Here is a 20,961-nt window from a genome sequence, read left to right on the forward strand (position 1 = left end):
CACACACACACACACACACACACACACACACACACACACACACACACACACACACACTCTGCCGGATTATATGAGGAAATAATTCCATACAGTCATCCATCCTGCAGAAGTATTATTCTCTTGTTCTGTCCCCCAGTACACACACACTCTTTTTCTTTCCTTTTTCCTTATATTCCTGCCTGGTAATGAGAATGTGTTAATGAGGGTGAGAGATCTTTCGGGTATAGCGTAATTTATCAGAAAGGCGTAGTTTAAAAAAGAAAAAAAAAAGAAAAAGAATGAGAGAAGAGACAGCCCTTCAAAGAAATTCTATTCTTCTTATTTCTGAATGTTTGATGAGACATTGAAAAGTTTTCTAACGTCATGCGGCCTGAACAGTACAGAACAGTGCGCTGTCTAATCACGCTTCACAGAAAAATGACTTCCAACCAGATTTAATTAACTGATAAGAGGGGCTTCAAATTAATTTTTCAAGGATGTTAGATTTTGATTAAGAAACTCCTAAAAGAAACAGACGAATAATCAATTTTTTAATCAACTTACTCAAATGGTAACTGGTTAATATGGTAATTCTGGCAATTAGGCCAAATGTTGTAGAGCAGCATTTTCAATGCATCCTTGTAAAGAAATTATAATATCTTTACATCTAATTATCATGGTTATTTAATTTTTTTTTGTGTGGCTACCTCTCAATTTCACTATTGAATTTCTTTTCTCTTCTACACCTCTTCCATTAGGTCCGTATTCAAATGAGAAGTTGGAGATGATATTAAAATGAGACTTTGAGAGCGCTGAATGGAGTCTTTCAGAAATGTGAAGGTACAAGAAATGACTGCGTTAAAAGTTTGAAAGTTTTGATGAAACTGATGAGATCTTCACATTTGGTTCTACTTGAGAAAAAGAGAAAAGCTTACATAGCATTGGTCAGTAATTAATTTTATAAACACAAAATTCATACAACCTCACCAAATAATAGACTATCATGTTGCCGTACGCCATGTTGCCGTACACTGTTCAAAGGTTGTAATCTATTAATTAAAAAAAAAAAAATATGTCTAAAATGCTTTCTTGTACTTTCTATTAATTAAAGAATCCTGGAAAAATGTTTCACAGTTTTCATAAAAATATTAAGCATCACAGGTGTTTTGAAAATTTATACTAAATGTTTCATGAACACCAAATCTGAAGGATCATGTGATGCTAAAACTGGAGTAATGGCTGCTGAACATCACTAAAAAAAACAAAAAAAAACAACACATTAACAAATCTTTTGAAAGGTTATGTACTTATAAAAATATTGACAAATTCAACAAATTCAATTTATTTCAAAATTTTAAAAAATTAACAAATACATATATTTATCGTGCATACCATAGTTTTTTACTATTTTTAAAAAAAAATTATTTACTGTCAAAGGCGTATTTGTTTCATTCACCGAACATTACCCACGTGCTGCGCAATCAAGAAAATATTGACAAAACAATCGAGTGCTGCCTTTAACGGCATGGGACTGGCTTCCTTTACCTTTGAACTCACTCACACAAGTGGCTAAGTAGCTTCTTGAACGGGGCCTGGCTTACAAAAATTCAATATTGAACGTACATATTCAATTAGCAAAACTCATTAGCAAAACTTGGCGTTTGTTGTTGTTTTTTTTCTTTTTCTCTCTGGCACAGAATTAATGGTTTTGATATGCTAATTAGCGAGTAATTTAATTTCAAAAGGCCTCAATTAACAGCGGCGTTGTGGACACGATGAAGTTAAGCAGCATAATCTAATTTGCATTAGTAACGAGCAGGGAGTAATTAGGGGACTAATTAGACACTTCAGACAGCACTTGTGTTTACTTTCTTAATGAAGTGGAGGGATTTTTTTTCTGTGGGAGCCAGAGTGTGCCAAGCATCAGAGGGCTGGCGGGAGCGGGTGGGGGCGGAGATTTGGCGCTAGGAGATGAGTGGCATATGGCGTACCGATCGGCTCCAATTACAAATCCTGCTACCTGTCATGTTAGTGGGCTGGCGATGTGTGCCGTCAGCCGTGCCCACTTTCGAGGACCAGTATGATGCTAATCCAACATGTGTCGGGATAGTCGCATGACATAATGGGCCGAATGGAACCTTCTGGTGGAATTTCACCGCTCTGTGCCCTGGCTCTGCATACTGTCTGATGAGGTCATAGCACAGGGACATGTCAGAGCCATTACGGGCCTCCGCATGCCTGGCTGGATTGGTTTAAAAAATTGTACCAGGGAAGAACCTTCTGCAGAAAATACCAGATGGCCCTTCGTTCATGGAAGACGGAAAGTTTTTTTCTCTTCTTGAAAGAGATCCAGGCTTCAGGACGGTAGCAGATGGAGAGGTATTGGGGGCGCAGACTGTTGATGCATGCTGAGACCTGGGCTGTAGTTTGTCTTGCTCTCAATAGTCTCATGTAGCCACTTTATCACATGAGTGACAGGATGGAAATGAAATGAAAAGGAGAGAACACGGCAGAGGAGGTCTCTCCGTCTCCCCTCGCTCTCCCATTTAGCTGTCTTTCACTCACTTCCTCTCTCTCTGTTTAGCTTGCTGTCTGGTCATCTGTTTTCCCTACATCTCTTTTGGGGTATAAGCAGACTCTCTGATAAAAGGATATTTGGCCATGGGCTTGGTACACAAGCCAGTGTTATTTTCTCAGCCGTTGCGTCAATAAGAAACCCTGCTTCTCCAGGAGTATCCAGGCAGCTCGCAAACATTCCACCAGCTTTTCCAGGCTTTGTCCGGCAGGCGAGTATGAATTATAGCTTTGCTTTTGTTGAGCATTAGTTTTCTTAAAGTGACCATACACTGAGGACTCTTTCCTCCTTGGCACCTGATGATTTTTTTATTTTAATGTCTGACCAGGGCTGAACATCCCATTTTTACTGACCCTGCCAAAATTTTCACCAGCCCCACTACACATGAACGATCTTTTTATTTTTAGCAGTGTATTTAATGATATTAATAATAATAATAATTTTTATTTAACTATTTTTATTGTCTTTACAAAAATATTTTTCTAATGAAGGTTTGTTGACCGAGACATTGTTAAATAATAAGAGCTTTTTGTGATTATGCAAGTGTGAGTGGTGTACAGCATTTGTATATTTTCCAGTATGTTTTCTCTTTATAAAGATTTTTTCTTTACAAAAAGTTTTTGGTTGTTTGTTTGCAAAAGTTTTTTTTTTTGTCCCCCAAAAACATTTCTTCTTTTTAATTATACAACTATAGGTCATACAGCTATAATGTAAATAAAGTTTATTTTGGTGGATAACAATGGCATGGCATAAAATGCAATAATTGTAATTTGATTAATTTGTACTTTTTGAAAATTTTTATTGATGCTTCCAAAAATCACACATTTTTAAGATAATTTGACAAAAACTCACCAGCTAGATCATGAATTTGCAGAATCGCAGAAAACCAAATGTTTAAGATTTCAAAGCATAAAAATGGATGAATAAGATTAACAGTATTATTTAACAGTAATACATAGTTTTGTCAACTGGCCAGAAACTCCCTCAGACTAGCCAAGGGCCAGCAGATCATCCTTATTGTTGAGCCATGCTAACTGATGTGAGTGGCACGGAGGTCAAATGGGAGGCTGTAGTAGATAAACAGTAGGAAGGCCTGGAGTCATCATCTGAAGAGCTCATTTATTTGAATTTGTGCAGGATCCCATTAAAATGTTGAGAAATGATAGTAAACGGTGTGGCCAGTGATTGTATTCACAGAAGTCTAATTGAGGGCTCGAGTCTGTGTACTGTTAAAACAGGGGCCCCCTCAGGATACCGGGGCCAAGCTCGATTTATGTACGAAACACTAACTGTGAGTAAAGCAGCCTGAAAATTTCCGAGTCCGCATGTCGTCTGTGTCTTTAGTGGCAGACGGCGTCGGGTTTCAGGCAGATTTGTTTTTGGATACAGTAGAGCTGTGAAGTTGGCCCGCCCGTCAGGAAGGGTGGAGCTGTAGGTGAAAAAGAGGGCAATTTTGATTGACAGCTTAAAAGTGGGTGGGATTAAAGTGTTAGTTGTGAGGGTTTACTGTGTGCATGTGCGCAAAATATTTTAATATTGCGACTTTATCACCCCTCCCACCCCAAACGCTGCTTTTAATTGCAAAACTATATTCCAGATTCACTCAACCATTATATGGTTCCTGGAAAGGGACCAGGTTTTGACTTTTGCATTATGCTTTTGAAGTGGATGGTGAAATCCGAACCCTTCCTTGTTTTAACAAGGCGACTGACTCATTGGCTGCTGGTTCAGCAATGGACCACGTAGAGCTTAGTTACTCTGTTTTTCACCCAACTTTCTCTCTTTACGACCAGACGCCCTGTTGATGTGTCTAAACGCGTTTCTCTCTATTACTTCTGACAGGCATGAGGAGTTAATTAATGCCGCCGGCGGTGCAAGATCTCCTCGGCCGGGATGGGACTATTTCTCACTGTGTCGACTACACACTGAAAACAATGATAGGGCACCGTAACTACAGCTCCCATGAGCTCAAATGACTCAATATTGCCAGGATTACACACTTTCTTTGAATATTTATAGCTACTTTCTTTATGTTACCTAATAATAGCTCAGTAGTAATGAACGTTACACCTTTTTTTCCTCCAGGTGGGGCTCATCCCTATCAGGACTCTGACACATAAGGCTACTGGCAAATTACCCTCGCAGAGGGGATCAAACCGGTTGTCCCAGACACTGAAATCACGTACAATGGAGGAACGGGAGGGGAAGAGAAAGTGGGGGACGACAAATACGCAGCTGCTTCAGCCACCCCAAATAGCATTGTTATTGGAGTTGGAGCGGCAGAAAAGAGGGGAAAAAACAATAGTGAAAAGAAAGGTTTATGTTTGTCAAGTCCACAAAACCACAACAGCTGTAGCGGTAGAAACCCTTTCACGCCGAGCCGTCCTGTCAGTCAAACGCAAACTTAAACACACTTTAATAACAGGTCCTAGCACCAACTTGTGGTTGGATTTATTGTCCACCTTGTACAGCATGTCCTCTCCCATTCAGAATGCGTTAGCCGTCGCTCTAACCTCCACAGAGAGAAATGAGATACGGGGTCAGGAAGTCTGCTAGTCTTTTACAGAAATAAAGGGCGTCATAAATGGGGTCTGACTCGAGGTTGGCAAGAGCAATCCGATTCATGTAAATGACATCCAGGGCTGTGGAGAAATAGAGAAAGAGGGAGGGATTTCATGTACTGTAGTTTCTTTCTTTAAATGGCTAGCTGTGTTTAATAGAAAATGCAAGAATGTGTGTCTCGGTTAAAGATTTCTTCACGCATGAGAGACGTAAAGGAAAGCGTGCGAGATGTGATGAATTAATGCTCTTGCTAGGATTATATGGTTCTTTTGAAACTTGCCCCACTCTGTAATTCACATGCTCTCCGTACGAGCCTCTCTCATTCACTGACACACATCATACACACACTCGTTTTTATATAATGCTCTGATACTCACCTTTGGGTTACCCTTTCCTGGTGATGGGTTTACAACCACAACAAATGCCTGGAGCACAAAGAAAATGAATATACATTAGAACCTGAGTATGAGCCTTGAGTGGCCACATTTGTATTGATTATTATGTGTAATTCATGTGCCTTTTATTTTACCCAGCCAAGTTAATGAGCACACCGGTTAAGCGAACAAGGCCCTCTGATTGAGCCGTATCATGTGCGGAGAAGGTTTTGATGTAGCGTCTGCCTCTCCAAGGTTCTGCAGGATTGTGTCAGGTGAGGGGAAGAGGTGGGAATGATAGTGGCACTGCATCTCCCCCGTCTCGCTTTGCCTGAGATTTGGTGTAGATTTAGTACCGTGCATTAACCCCGGCGCGGTTTATGGAGTTGCCTCACATGTCCGAGAACGTTTCATGAGAGGAATATTAATCTTGGGCGCCGTCGTACAAAGCCCTGCCAAGCCAAACTTTCTCTCTCTCCCTCTCTCTTTTTCTCTTGCTCCAGCCATCTTAAGACGGAACTGAAATTGCCTACCCGAGGTAAATAAATTACTTTCATCGATTGGTGTAGTTAGAAACTGACTTTATCACAGTTTCACTTGACAAGAGTCGGATCCTGGCCTGATGAAGCGCTTCAGTATTAGGGCTTGTAAAATCAGTGCTCTGTTTCTTGATGGCTATCACACTATATTAAAATGGAGGAAAATGCAAAAGAGATGGCCTCCGCTATCTGAGGTGTCCAACTACACACAGTCTGAGATATGCAAATAAGCGTCTGGGTTTCGCTGACTGCTTTGTTGAATATTTTTAGGGGAAGGATTGACAGTGCTGTGAATCTCACTGGAAACCTGTGACATTATAATTTAGGTGTTATGCTTGGTATGTTAAGTCATTCGGTGACACTGTTAATCATTTAAGATTGACAATTCGACAACCCTAGAAAACGCCAAATTACTTAACATTAAGTTTGCATTTGAAATTGATTTTTCTTCTTTTTTTTGTCCTAAAATTAACACTTAAAAATGTTTCCCCCTCTAAAAAAGTGAATGCCTTTTCTGTTAACGAGCCCATAGAACTTTGGCGTTGAGTCTAAGCACTTATTAACCATATGAAACACCCTAGCAACCCCATAGCATTTTGAATACCTTAGCAACGCTATATCAATCTCCCAAAACACCCCTATTTTGAGGAGGCAAATTTTGTATAAGCAGACAGCACTCATGAAAATGTAAAACTGTGGTTATTCAGTGACTCTGGCTTAAACCCAAAGAGGTTAAAAGTTCACCCCAAGGCAGTTTGAGCAAGTGCATGACATAAAGCAGATGAACAGTGCAGTCCATTTCACATACTGTTTTAATAGAGCCACTGCTGACATTACTGTACCGCCAAGTGTCCAAGAAACGAAAATCATTTTTCTCCGTTCTTGTATTTAGCTAGGCTAGGTTTCATTTACAATTTGTAATAAATGTCTTATCAAATGGCGGGGGGTATTGTGTTAGCTCTGCTAACCTCAGTCTTAAGGTTAAAATCAAAGCTGCCTCTGATGTTCGTAGTTTGCAGAAACAATAAATCCAGTACACACACTCCCTTTTTTTTCCCCAGTTTTCCCTTTTTCTTTTTTTTTTTTGTCTCTTTGTCCTTATGCAAGACCTGACAGGAAAACTGTGACAGAGGCCTGAGCACACTATCTATTAATTAGCTCCCCTTTGAGGAGTTTCTCTCTCTACACACACACACACACACACACACACACACACACTCACACTATGACCGTAGCTGTCAGCTCCCTTCTCTAATGTCCAACGCAGAAATATGGATTTTTGTTGGAATAATTTGGCACAGGACGAAACAAGGCCTGTGTTTTTATTTACACTTATTTGGCCACGTCCAGGCGTTGATGTGCTGTCAAACAAACAAATGGTGTTTCATTATATAAAAGATGCAGGAGATTCAGGAATTAATTAGAAAAGCAGCATCTTGAACTCCCAGGGATTTTCAGTTTGTTCATCAGTTATTTTAACAGTTAATTGCTGTGCGGGAGGGTGTTAATTGGAATTCCTTTCGACGATGTGAACTTTGCTTCCCCTTTCTTCCTGTTAAAGAAAACCGTAATAGTTATTTGACTTCCGCCTATTGATGGAGTGAGAGAAGTTTGCTGAATATTAATATTTTGAGGACCGAGAACATTTAGGATTGACAGCATGCAAATAATTTGTAATTAAAAATAATGATTTCCCAGGAATATTTTTGACTCTGCGCTGAATGATTGTAAGGGGGCTTGTATATGAAACAAGGTCAGGAGAGACCTCAATGAGAATGAAGTCCCTTTAGACGTTTCTGATGTGAAATGTAGAGTTCCGCTGCATGTCTTTCCCTCCTCCGTTGTGCAGATATGTGCAGCGGCCAGCTGCAGGCATTCCAGTGCAGCGGGCACAGGGTCTTCGTAAGTGTTACAGCTTGTTGGCAAAGCTTAAAAATGACACTGATCCTGGAAGACTAAAGGAGAAGAATGAGACATGAGAATTTGATACTCTAGGATGGATGATATGTAATGTGTACTTGCACGCTCGCACTGTAAGGGAAGTTGCATGATTTGGACCGTCTTATATTATTTTATATAATAATGCTAATGATGATATTCAGTATAATATTTACTTAAAGGTCAATGGATTGTGATTAATTATTAGTTATTTTAATATGTTTATGTTTTTTTTTTTATTAAAATTGACTTTAATAACATTCATTACAATTATAAATTATCCAGTTTAACACAAAACATCTGGATTGGTGGTGATACTCAAACCTTACTGATGGAGCTGTGGTGGTACATTAAACACTGTGTGTTTGCAGGACTGATGGTTACTGGGACTCTTTTATAATAATGGTGGTCTACCAGCTGTTACCAAGTTGTAGTATGTGTGTTTGTGTGAGTACAAATATAATCACTACTGTGTATCTCAGTGAGTGTGTAGTTTGTCTACCCCGTTTGAGAGAGTGTGTGTGCGCACCCTTCTGTGACTGTCTACTGTGAGAAAGTGACATTTTGTAATCCACTTGGATCCCCAGAGGGTATTGACTTCTTTTTGCTCCCTGCCTAAATGCTGCTTGTTACCTTTCAAAGGAACAGGAGGAAGGAGGAATAGAAAAGAAAAGGTACAGAACAGCTCCTTGTATCCGTGTGCCCATCGCTGTCCTCCAGCCAGTGGCGATAAACTTTAAACAGGGGCTGCAGATCGTCCTTTTGAATCCAGATTCCTGCTCTGCATTTCTGTTTACACTCTACATAGACTTCTTATTTGGTTTCACACATTTTGGCAGATGAGATATTGTTCCAGTTTGGACGAGAGTGTGTGAACAGGTTTGGCTCTTGTATGCTCAGCTGTCTGAGTGTGCTGAGCAAAAGCTTTCATTAAAATTCCCAAAATGCTGATGGATGTCAGTGTGTGGAGGAACAATTTCAACCAGCTGATGGTAACTATATGGCACCGCATTTTTAAGTCCTTTGCTTTTCAGTTTTCATTTCATTCAGATTTTTTCTTTTAAAAGAACACACACACTTGTGAATGAGCTCAGAGAGGTGAAGCCCGTAAGGTGGAAGTGGAACTGACAAACAAACACACACACTATCCCTCTTGGCAGGCATGTCCAGTAGCGACTGAGCTTAAAAGAAAGGGACCTGGCAGGCAGGTATCGGGGCAGCCAGGAGACAGACTCGCACATGGCTGAAGTGTTGCTTGTGAATGGCTGCAAATGGCTGTTAAATGTTTATAGAGTTGCCAGCCGGCCGTGGACCGAGTTCCTCTTGCATGGCGAGACACGACCCTTAAGATTAAGTAGTGGAAACTGCTTTGATTTGTGAGCTTGAGCTTGTGTGAACAGTAAGTTGACCCTCATACCAAGTGGGCTGCCCTATCTTAGCAGTTTCTGACCTTCTTACATGTTATATGGTTAGATCAGGTACATGTGAGCATTGCACTGTCCAAAAACTTGGTATTTGGATTGTGCATAAACAGTTGCATGGATTGTACACACTACTGTTTAGTGCTTATTACATATGCATGCCTCATTGTCTATTATTGATGAGCTTGCATATCTTTAGGGAGCTTTTCTTATGCAAAAACTCTTATTTTCAGGCTTTTCTAGCCTGTGGTGTTCCTGTCAACACTCTGTAATGTAAAATGCAAAGATACAGTAACCGAGATGTTCTTTGAAAGTGCATACAAGACAAACAAAGCTTGTGCTTAATAAGGATTAATTGATGAATAGATGAATATACAGAGCAAATTTGTTTTAGATGTATATTTAAAAAAAAAAAAACTTGAAGCAGTTTTACAACTCCGGCTTTCTGATGCATGGGTATGAATTCAACATTAGAGTTAAGAAAAAAAATACTTCTAATATTCAAAATATTTTAAGTGCAATTTTGTTAATAATAATAATAATAATAATGATAATAATTTTTTTGTTAATTCTTTTTATTAAAAAATCTATAGACTACATACTTTTTAAACATAAAAAACAGAATTATTTTATTTATTTATTTACATAATTGTCTATGAACAGTAAAGGAAATATTTTTTTTTAGACTTCTTCACCTCTTCTTTTGATCCTTGCCTGATTTGTTTGACTAGATAAACTTTGATAGATTCTCACGTTCCGTCCAGGATCTACGTCTAGCTAGATGATGGTCCCTAACCCTGAAGAAATTCCACACATTTTCTACATTCTGATTTGCCCCATTTCTAGTCATTTCCCAGGGTTCTGTCTCCTGGCTGCATCACCATGTGACTGCCCATCGCAGACTGTAATTCCCTTTATTTCCCTTTCAGCTGCTTTGTTCAAAAGGTAACAATCAGTGTAGATGTTAATCCGTGAAAAGTCAGTCTCCGTAAGGGCCACGAGACGCCTTGAGACAGAGAGCGTCTCAAAGGGTACCTAAACTTTTGTTCCTCCCTTCCTCCTCTCATGGGAAAGAAATTAACAAGCACAAAAGATTACAAGCCTTTTTTTCTGTGGTGTAACATTCAGAAAATATTTTTTTTTAATTGAGCTTTCAGAATGAAGTTTCATGGAGGAAATTCAGTGAGCGTTTAACAAATCACGAAACCTTTTGCACACAGTAAAAAAATATTTCAGCAGGTCTAGATATGTGTTTTACACACACTCACGCATCCAGGATCACATCGACCCATGATAATGTGGAATGCATGTTCGCATGGCAAGTCATCACGCTAAATGTTAGTCAGTTCAAAGGTGAGATGCTGTGCTCCATATCCCAACCATGTGCAGACTGGCTGGAACTCGATTCCCGGGGCTTCTCCTCCATCTGCCTGGCCGGTTTCATCTTACACGGGTAAATTACACTCAATCACTGTAATTGCATCTTACACAGCATGTGCCTTTGTGTCAAATCTTCGAGCACACCCTTCTCTGCCTGCCTTGGGGAAGTGGTTGAAATGATGTCAACGTTCTGGGCTATTTTATGTCTGTTTTGATTAAGCTGAACAAAATCCAAGTGTTTTTCCTGGTTGTTTTCTACATTTAAGGGAAGGAAAAACTTAAGTGCAGCTGGTAGTTATGCGTTTGTGTGTATTGGGGGGGTTAAGGAAGACCATGTGGAGGAGCTGGTGAATATTTGTATGGTTTACTTATGTGTTACGGTAAGTGTTGGTGGTTTGTTTTAGTGGTGTGGACAATTTCAAAATCGATGTGATAAGCCTTTCTTGATCTGCTAAGGAAATGTGTACAGTCAGTCTGGTGTAAGCGGTGCATGTGTGTGTGTGTGTGTTCTTGTGTGTGTGGAATTACTGGAGGATAAAAGCATTAAAAAAAGTCTTATCATTCAGTTTTTGCTATAAACTCAATAAAACATTTGTTTGTTATTCTTCGCCATTGAGATTAAGAACGAGCGATGCTGCGTTTTCAGGCCTGTGAATAGACACATTGTGTCTTTTTCAATTCAACCCAACCCGTTTTGGCTTAATCCAGTACAGTTGGTAAATTAGAAAGCACCTTTATAATGCATTTAACTTGTGATAATACAATTTAATGTCGTTGCTGAGGAGACAGAAATATGACGGAAAGCTTCTATAAAAGACATTGACCTTGCAAACCTCCCATTACAATGGAGACACCTAACTTCAAAGAGGTGCGGGGTGTTAAGGAAATGTTAATTGGTTGACACTGAGTGGGAATGGTGTTGTAAATCGCCCAACAATTTGATCCAATCACTGGAGATGAGTGGACCCCTGTGACACCGGTCCCAGCTGTACCTGTGAGCGGCGCAAATATCATTTTAATTTCATTTAGCCTAATTATGACAGCGAACAGGTTCAACCTCTATTTCCACGCAAACAGACCCACATAATCCCTTAACTTGGTTTTAATTGTGTGCTCTCGGTGCTAATTTGTATGTAACAGTTTTATAACAAATACAACTGTAATTCATCTGACAAGCATGAAAGGATTATTTAAAAAATTGTGAGACAGCTTTGCCCAAAACTGTATCAGTATTTGGAACCAGGTTGATGTAAAGTCAGTTTTGCACATGGAATTGTACATTTATGCACCAGAGGTGTTCAGACAACCTTGCATTGTCCTCTGGAAGTAATAGGAGCACTAAAAATTTTTTATATTTGTCCATTCCTAAATTGGAGTATGTAAGAGATCCACATGCATTCAAAGCAGACTGCTCTCAGTAGCTGGAATGTGTTTGATCATGACGAAGAGAACAAAGCAAGGAGTTTATCACCTCCTGCTGCTTTGGAAAGACGTGTTCCTATTATAGCAAATAAATAAGGATTTGTCTCTGCTGGAGCATTGATGAGGATTTTAATTCCCAAGAGCCTTTGAACATGTCCCTGCACTAAGAAATGTTTAGTCATGCCGGTCCATTTAGCCTTTTAATCTCTGCTGAAGTTCTGGGGGTTGAGTGATGTTTCCAGCTCAACAGGTTTTTGAGATCTACTTTTAGAGGTCTCAGGGAAAAAGAATTCCCCTTGAACCCCCCCCCCCCTCTTTTTTTTGTAGGATTTGTACATGCATAAACAATAAAAAAGGCTTCACAGCTTGAAGGGTGACAGATTTTGAGCCTGTGCCATTTTTTAACCATCAAGGCCTTCAGAGATTCCATATGGATTCTAGATGTTTGCGTTTTGAGTGCAGCATCTGGCATGCCTCTTTTTTGTTGAATTTGTTTTTTGGCTATGTAAAATGTGTGAAAACCACATTAGTGGATGGCATTAGGCTAAGTCCTCAGACTAAAGACAAATGGATGTCATGCAAAACCATGCCCCTTTTCCCAATGCCCAGGCAAAACGCGAATTTCGATTCCGAAATGACCCAATAACGCATCCTTGACAGTGCATGTAAAATCAAATGTCTACAAAAACTTAAAGCTGTATGTCATCCCACTTCATCATCACACGGGCCTGATGCAATGAGTCGTCTTTTCGTCTTTGAGATGAACAGTCCAATTCAAGAGACACGAAGAAATGACAAAAAATAACCTTTTAAACGTGTAGTCTTGAACTCGGGGAGAGAAAAAGAATGCATGCTGGAATTTGGGTGATTGAAGAGCAAGTGAGAGAGAGAGAAACAGAGTTGCCTGGGACAAAAGCGGTATTGTATCATTTAAATGACTTCTGAACTGAAAGCTTTAAAACTTCTCCAGAGGGCTAGGTCCATAAAACAGAGAAACAGGGGTTGGCAGGCCCTCACCTAGACGCTTCCAGGAAAAGGAGATGTAAAAATCAATTTGCCGTGAAAAAGGTAAACAATCGGAAATGACAAATATGCAGGTTTTTTTCCATTCCTTTATTTTCGAAGGTATTAAAAAAAAGCCAGAGGAGAATGAGAAGTCGGAGACATAAGTCTCCAGTGAAAGATAGCAGATGGCGTTTGCCCGCCCCCCTCCAGACCTCCACCCTTTTCCCGTCCCGTCTTGATAATTCCAAGCTGTGTTTTTTTAGTTGTTTTTGAACCAGTGAATCGTTTAAAGCTACGCAGACAGGTCTTGAAAGTCGATGATTTCTACCAGCAGTGAGTGTAGTATTGTTTATTCTGCAGTTGAGACTTGATACATGGTGAATAACTGCGGTGATACGGGGGAATGTTGGCAACAGGTGGGTGCTATTGTGGAGGAAACGATTACAATAACTCAAAGAAGCACCACAGATTGTGTTCGTAAAACAGGCAAGGCCCCAGATGCTCTGGTATGTGTTTTGTTGAAACAATGAAGAGAAATCAATGTGCTTTAATTGTCTTTTAAAAGCATCAACTTTTTCTTTCTTTTTTTCTCTTTCAGACCCCCCTCGCCCTCTGCTCATACCTTTTAGCCCGAGTGTCTAGTTTGATGTTGGCTTTGTGCTGGCATTCACCTCCTCCTGACTAAGGGCGTTAGCTCTGCCTGGCTGCCCCTGGGCTCAGGCTTCGGGGCTCTGAACCAGACTAGCAGCCTTTCTGAGTCAGTCATGCGAGCTCTCCAATTAAAGCCAAAGGAATGAATATGACTCTTACACGTCCAGTCTATCTGCCGCTATCATTACAGAACCGCTTCTCTAAAGATGGCCTTTCAAGTGCGCTTGGTGTCAGAAGTAAGGAGATTGGAATGAGCCCTTTTAGTATGCACTTCATTGGTGTGTTATTGCCCGAGGTTTGATTGGAGATGGAAGCCTTTTTCCATAAAAAAAAGACTCAAACTTCCACTACCCATCGTTTTGAGCTGGTGTTTTGAGACTCATGTTAATTCAGGTGTTAATTCAGATGTTTGTGTAGTCCAGTTCAATGCCGGCTAAATGGACTATGCTGATAATACAAGCATTGTGAATTCCTTTGTTACGAGACTTTTTGTTTTTTTTGTTTTTTTGTATGTCATGATTTTTGGTAGGAAATGGTAGGAAAAAAGATTGGTAAAAAAATATATATATATAGCTAATATAAGCTAATTAATTAGCTTGTTTTTCTCCCTCTAGATATTCTCTGTTTCTTCTCCTTCACTCTGCCTTTCTCTCCTTTTTATTCCCTCAGCATTTACTCTTCCCGCGTAATTGAACTTGTCCAAGTATCATTCTCTGGAGAAGGACAAAGAGGCTAGTCTTACAGTAAGAGTATAGAACAGGGAGAGATATATAACAAGATAATGCCATAAAATCCATTTTTCTTTCCCTTAAATCTCGCCAGCGTGGCCTGTCAGCACTGTAAGCAGAAACTTGTAAAATGAAGAGGACAGAACTTGATCGTCAGGGTGATTATGGTAGCGTATTGTCTGCATGCTGTTCATTAGAGTCGCTCTCACTCTCCACTCGCCGCCCAAACTGTTAATGTTTGCTTGACTTTTAAATGCCACAACAAGCTGACTCACGATTTTGATGGCTAGACTTGCTCTGGCCCATGTTTTATTTTTCTTATAGCGAGGCAGATAAACAGTTAGCATGAACTAGGAATTGTGCAAACACATCGCAGCATGCAAGCCATTAATTCATAATGAGATAATCATGTGGAGGGAAACATTCGGTAGCTTAATATTTAGACAGACAAAACACAAACTTCACAAAGGGAAGCAGCCCAGGCTGTATCTTCCCTTCTCCCATGTGGTTTATTTTTATGGTTTTACATATATACACACACACACACACACACACACACACACACACAATTTTTGTGAACACAGATGGGTAAGTTGAGGTCATATTGATCATTTAGACTTTAGATTTATTTGGTTTGTCCACTCATTGGCCTGGTGGTTTTTCAAATGGTGTTAACTGGTGTTAAGTGGTGACCCAATGCAATCCCAAAATAAATAAATAAATAAGTAAATAATTAAAATAAAATAAATAAATCCAGTTTTTGGTTCAAGTTTGACTAGACACACAGCCTTTGACTTTAACAACAACCATTAGAAAGAAAAAAAAAATTAAAGGTTTGATTTCTATTTACTTTCTTATCCAGACTCACCATTTGAGAACCATTGCTCTAGACATAAGTCTTCAAACCCCAGTCTTGTATGCATCAGAAACATTATGAGACTTGGCCAAATTTGTCCTATCAAATGAAAAATTGCATCCAGAGCCTGTTTTCCACTTAAATTGCCAAATCTGAGGGTTTCCTACTCATGAGTCTTTCTCTTTTTTTCTCTCTCTCTCACTCTTCAAATGAATCGAGGCTAAAAGGGATCTCCCTCTCTCTCTTTCTCTTTCTTTCATCTTCTGGCTGGAGGGCCGTATTAAAATTGGCACTTTGAATACCCACATTCCTCCTCGTACCATATTAGAGTGATTGGCATGACGAGCTTGCTCATGTTTAGGGTCTGGGAGGACAGTAAGCAACTTTCACATTGTGTCCAGGTTATTTATTTATTTATCTGTAATGGATTTTATATTTTCAGGTTATTGAAATTACGTATTCAACTCTTATACTGTAAGAAGTAAAAAATTTGCATGTTTTTTAAAACCCTCCGGGGCTGTTTATACCTGTTCTGACACTTAAATTTGACTTTCATGCTTTAACCTAACGTACAGTAGTAAGGTTAATTGATTCATATTACATAATGTTTTTCATTACCACGTTAGCACATATTTTAGGTTACCTGACAATATACTGTGTGGCACAATTTTAATATTGTAGTTAGCAATTAATTTTGAAGTGAATGATTTTTTTTTTTTTTTTTGTCATGTTATAGCAATCCTCCATCCATCAATTTAACATTACATATATATGTTCTGAATTTTTAGAGTATAAAGTCTCATGATGGTTTTGTTCCAAACACAGCTTAGTGAACTTTAAACTAGGCTAGGAGCAACTTTAAACAACCTAGACAGAACTTTAAAACATGCATTCAAATATTTTAACCTTGAAATCTCCCCTCGCAAATGTGGCAGTACTCTTTTTTTCATCTTTTAAATGTTTGAGTGTTTGATAGTTTGAGGTCTATAGCAGAAACCACTCGGGAATTAATGTCATTCATATGCCCTGCGGAAATTACTTTTGAAATGCATATAATCTAAAACATGCAAATGAGGCTGACTTTATGCACCCTGTTTAATATGAATTATCATTTTCTGAATACCTATTATTACTGCGTACATTTCTTCAATTATATTGTTCTTTTTTTGTCACTTCTACGCTCTTGCACGCACACGCGCACTCACCTCAAAAAGTGTGACACACGAGGCATAGAGAGAGAGAGAGAGAGAGAGAGAGAGAGAGAGAGAGAGTTCCCTGGTGTAGAGTGTATATTTCTTCTGGAATGTTCTTCCAGTATTTTAATGATGTGTAATAAGCCTGATAATGACACAAAGGCAGCTGCTCTTGTTCCGTAGAGAGAAACGGAAAACGAACAAGGTGAAAAGGCAACATGTCATGTACTGATTTTTAAAGTCATCCATGCTGAAATTGAATTGAGACACAAGCTGCTGTTTTCATAGTGAAAAAAAAAACACTTCACGCTGGATATAAGGACAAGTTAGTGAGAGCAAGCATAATTCATGAATATTGAATAAATGCAGTGAAAAATTAATGTAATATTAAAGCGAACTTTGCATGTTTAGTTTCTTCCCTGATTCTACACGCGTTCTGACACCTCATAACAATAACTACAGTTAAGCAATTAATGTTCTTGTCTACGAAACTGGTGTATGTGCTCTCTTTTTTTTGGTTGGGGGGCTGAGACATTTATTGAAGGCATCCATTTTCAAATGAATTACCTCTCTAATTTATTTATATTACATTATGAATTATTCTATTGATATTATTATGATACAAATTACTAATGCTTTTCCAATGTTCGTTCTAGTGATATCAATTTGCATTCAAGTCACTTTAACAAAGATTATCCTTTCTGTGCTAAATAATAAAACAGACGTTTTTTAATGCAATCAGCACTGCTGAAGATGGAATTAATATTTTAGCTTTTACTCTTGGTGAGAACTTTATTAGGCAGTGCAACTACTGGAGAATATAATATTAAACTACTAGCAATTCATTGCTCTTGGTTACTGGTTATAAACAGTGGTGTTTTTTTTCCCAGAGATCAAGCAACCGAAAAAAAGTGTGTGCGTGTGTGTGTGTGTGTGTGAGAGAGAGAGAGAGAGAGAGAGAGAACTAGTATTCACTACATTATGGGGACAAAATATCAGTAAAACCAGTATATTTTGACCTTGTGGGGACATTTTTTTGGTCCCCATAAGGAAACAAGCTTATAAATCATACAGAATTAAGTGTTTTAAAAATCTAAAAATGCAAAAGTTTTCTGTGAGGAGTAGGGTAAGGGGATAGAAAATACAGTTTGTACAGTAGGAAAAACAAACAAACAACAACAACAAAAAAACATTACGCCTATGGAATGCTCCCATAATGATAGGAATACCAGTATATGTGTATGTGTGTACTTGTTTGACTATACTTGAGAGGGCCAAATGTCCTTACTTATATAGTAAAATAATCAGACAACCCACTAGTGAGGATATTTTACTGGTCCTCACTAGATAAAAAGGCTTATAACTTGGCCAAAACATGTTTTTATTTAAATCTAGTATTTTGAAGATGTTTCTGTGAGTGGTAGGTTTAGATGTAGGGGATAAAAGTATCATTAACCTGATTGAAAATCAATGGAAGTCTATGCAGTGTCCTCAGTAATATAATGAAACAAACGTGTGTGTGTGCATGCATGTGTGTTTGAATATCTTTAGGCATGGAGCCATTTTGAAGATGGCGTTGAGTTATTGCTTATGAGATGACTTGGACCAAGTTCAGAAGTAATAAAATTCAATTAATTTGAAAAATGGACATGCTATCATTTTTTCCACATGTCTCCTTCTAAAGTGTTGTTTTTTTATTATAGAGTTATAAAATTTTATTTGATTATACCCACTCTGATCCAATCAATTAATTAACTCAGAAATCCAGAGTGCCATTCATGAAAGCAGATGTGTAAAATTATATCATGTCCACTTTGAACTTAATAAGACATAACTTTGCCCCACCGCCTCATTTAAAGTCTTTAGTTAGTTACATTTCCTCCTCTACAGTCCAGTTTAATCAGTCCTTTTCATAATTTTTTTTTGAAAATCTTTGTTCGATTCTAACCTATAATTGGATTTTAATAGCATGATAATAGTGGAATGACCAACAGACCGTGATCTGTTTTTGCTAAAACTAAAGTTTTTTTCCATGGCTCTGATTGGCTGTCATTTATGTTTTTATATTCATTGGAATTTTATTCCATTTTTCTCCTCCAGCCAGTTCCATGCTGTCAGCATTAAGGCATCCTTGCTTTGTTGAGTTGGCATGGACCAAAAACATGAACTGGCTTCACTCCAGATTTTCCTGTTCCCACTGTCTTTTATTTTAATCCAGATCAGCTGACTCTCAAACTCTGCCCCCATCTTCCCTCTCTTACTGTAATCAAAGTTACTGTTCATTAAAACTTTATCTTGCATATGAAGGTCATGTTCATAAAGCAGGTTCTGCATCTGGGTGCATTTAGGCAGTTGTTGGATTGCTTGCTCCTCAAAGCTATAAAGTTCCACCTCTGTTCCACCATGTTAAATACAATTTGAGCATTAGTGCCTCAAGCGGTCTTGAGACTGCCCTTGCCCCATCATTAGCCTCTTAAACCATTACAGGACATGAGAAATGGCTTTATTCATCTAGATGATCACAGGATAATAACCACCAGCTATTAACATGACCCACAAGCCCCTGCTGACCTGCACCTTTAAAGAGCCACGCACACACAATACATGATCCCTACAAAGATCTATCTATCTATCTATCTATCTATCTATCTATCATCTATCTATCTATCTATCTATCTATCTATCTATCTATCTATCTATCTATCTATCTATCTATCTATCTATCTATCTATCTATCTATCGTCTGTCTGTCTATCTATCTGTCTCTCTCTGTCTGTCTATCTATCTATCTATCTATCTATCTATCTATCTATATCTATCTGTCTATCTATCTATCTATCTATCTATCTATCTATCTATCAATCTATCTATCTATCTATCTATCTATCTATCTATCTATCTATCTATCTATCTATCTCTTTAATTGTTAGTTAAAATGTCTGTCTGTCTGTAGGTTGATATCTAAGTGAATAAATGTGTGTGCTTTCAATGGCTGGCAAATGGCCCATTTGTAAAATCCATTTACCTATTCTAAATATTTGCCATGATCTGTGTTCATCTGATGGATAGGAGGCCTCGTATAGAAATCTCCAGTCTCTTAAACATCAAGGGCAGACTGGAAAATCACTTACTTTGGGCCAAAGGGAAAAAAGGCTGAGGGTGGTGGTGGTGTCAGAGGGAGTAAATGTTTGCCCCGGTCACACTCACTCACACACAGGAGTGATCTCATCGGTCGGGAATGCTGGTGGTGTTTACCTATTGCAGCGAAACCCACCTGATTGAAGCTAATCTTTATGGGCTTGGCAAACAGGACTTTGCCTCCTTCTGCATCAGGTGTGCGTCACATCAGATTGCCATATGGTACATTAGATATCATATGAACACATCATATGAACACATATCTTGCCTCCCCCACATACACTTTCACTAATTTTCTCCTCTATTTTATTTGGCCTCGTTTTCATTCCCCCATGAGAATCTTTCTTACTTTTTACTTTCATATCGGCATGTCCTTAATAATTGAATTGTCCTTTAAGTGCCTCTGATTTTTGTGACAGTCGGCGGGTAAGCAATTCCTTAATTGTCATCTGCCATAGTTTAGATCGAAGGGAAAAAGGAAAACCTCAACTGAAAAAAAAAAAAAAACCTGAGTTTGAAATTAGGACACCAGCTCTGAAACCCATTGAAAATTATCAGAAGATCAAAGTTGTGTTATTAGCCTCCTGAAAGCAGATCATTCCATTCATTCCATTTTCTTTTTCCACGCTCCCGTTTTCCCTGCGCCCCTTGTCTCAGCCCATGCCGTAGGGAAATGAATTGGTTATTTTTGGACACTGGTGGTCCTAAGCTTTAGTAATAGGAGAGAGAGGGGTTTCGGATGTGATAGTAAAAGCATTTGAGTCTCCAATAAACCAGCACCCATTCCAAATGTTTACCTTTAGTGCTCTTTAAATCAGCATGGTGGAAAGGCACATGCACACAGATATATTTCTTAGATGTTAAATCATATTTAAAGCCAAGAAGTGAGCAGGTAAAGTCCGTCTATCCCACTTGCACTGGCTGGAACTGTTGGATGTGATCACAAGAGGAGGCTGTTGAGTTCGACTGGATCTGTAGCTTATCTTCTGTACAAAAGCACCGTCATTTCTCAAGATCTGGGATTTGAAAGGAAAACAAAAAATGTATGTTTACATGGACTTAGTGTATATGATTACCTGGTATTTAGAAGAAATGTGCTTCATACATGGAAATGTGCAGTACACTAATTACAGGGATCTAATTGGAGCAACTGAGGCAGCTAGGGTGAATTATTTAGTCCAAGGGACAGTCTGTGTCCTT

At 38.8% G+C, this 20,961-nt stretch overlaps 1 protein-coding gene across 4 annotated transcripts in view; it reads left to right on the plus strand.

Moving 5' to 3' along the window:
• LOC109075752 (forkhead box protein P4-like) overlaps positions 1-20,961 on the plus strand; it is a 121,859-nt gene that overhangs the window by 10,055 nt on the left and 90,843 nt on the right. Inside the window, exon 2 of one of the 4 annotated variants that reach the window (XM_042766282.1) lies at positions 738-819. The exons of the other annotated variants lie outside the window; for them this stretch is intronic. The gene's annotated coding sequence lies outside the window, so the exon portion shown is untranslated. The remainder of the gene's footprint in view (positions 1-737; positions 820-20,961) is intronic. 4 annotated transcript variants of the gene reach the window in all.

Source organism: Cyprinus carpio, chromosome A11 (genome assembly GCF_018340385.1).
Source record: "Cyprinus carpio isolate SPL01 chromosome A11, ASM1834038v1, whole genome shotgun sequence".
NCBI lineage: Eukaryota > Metazoa > Chordata > Actinopteri > Cypriniformes > Cyprinidae > Cyprinus > Cyprinus carpio.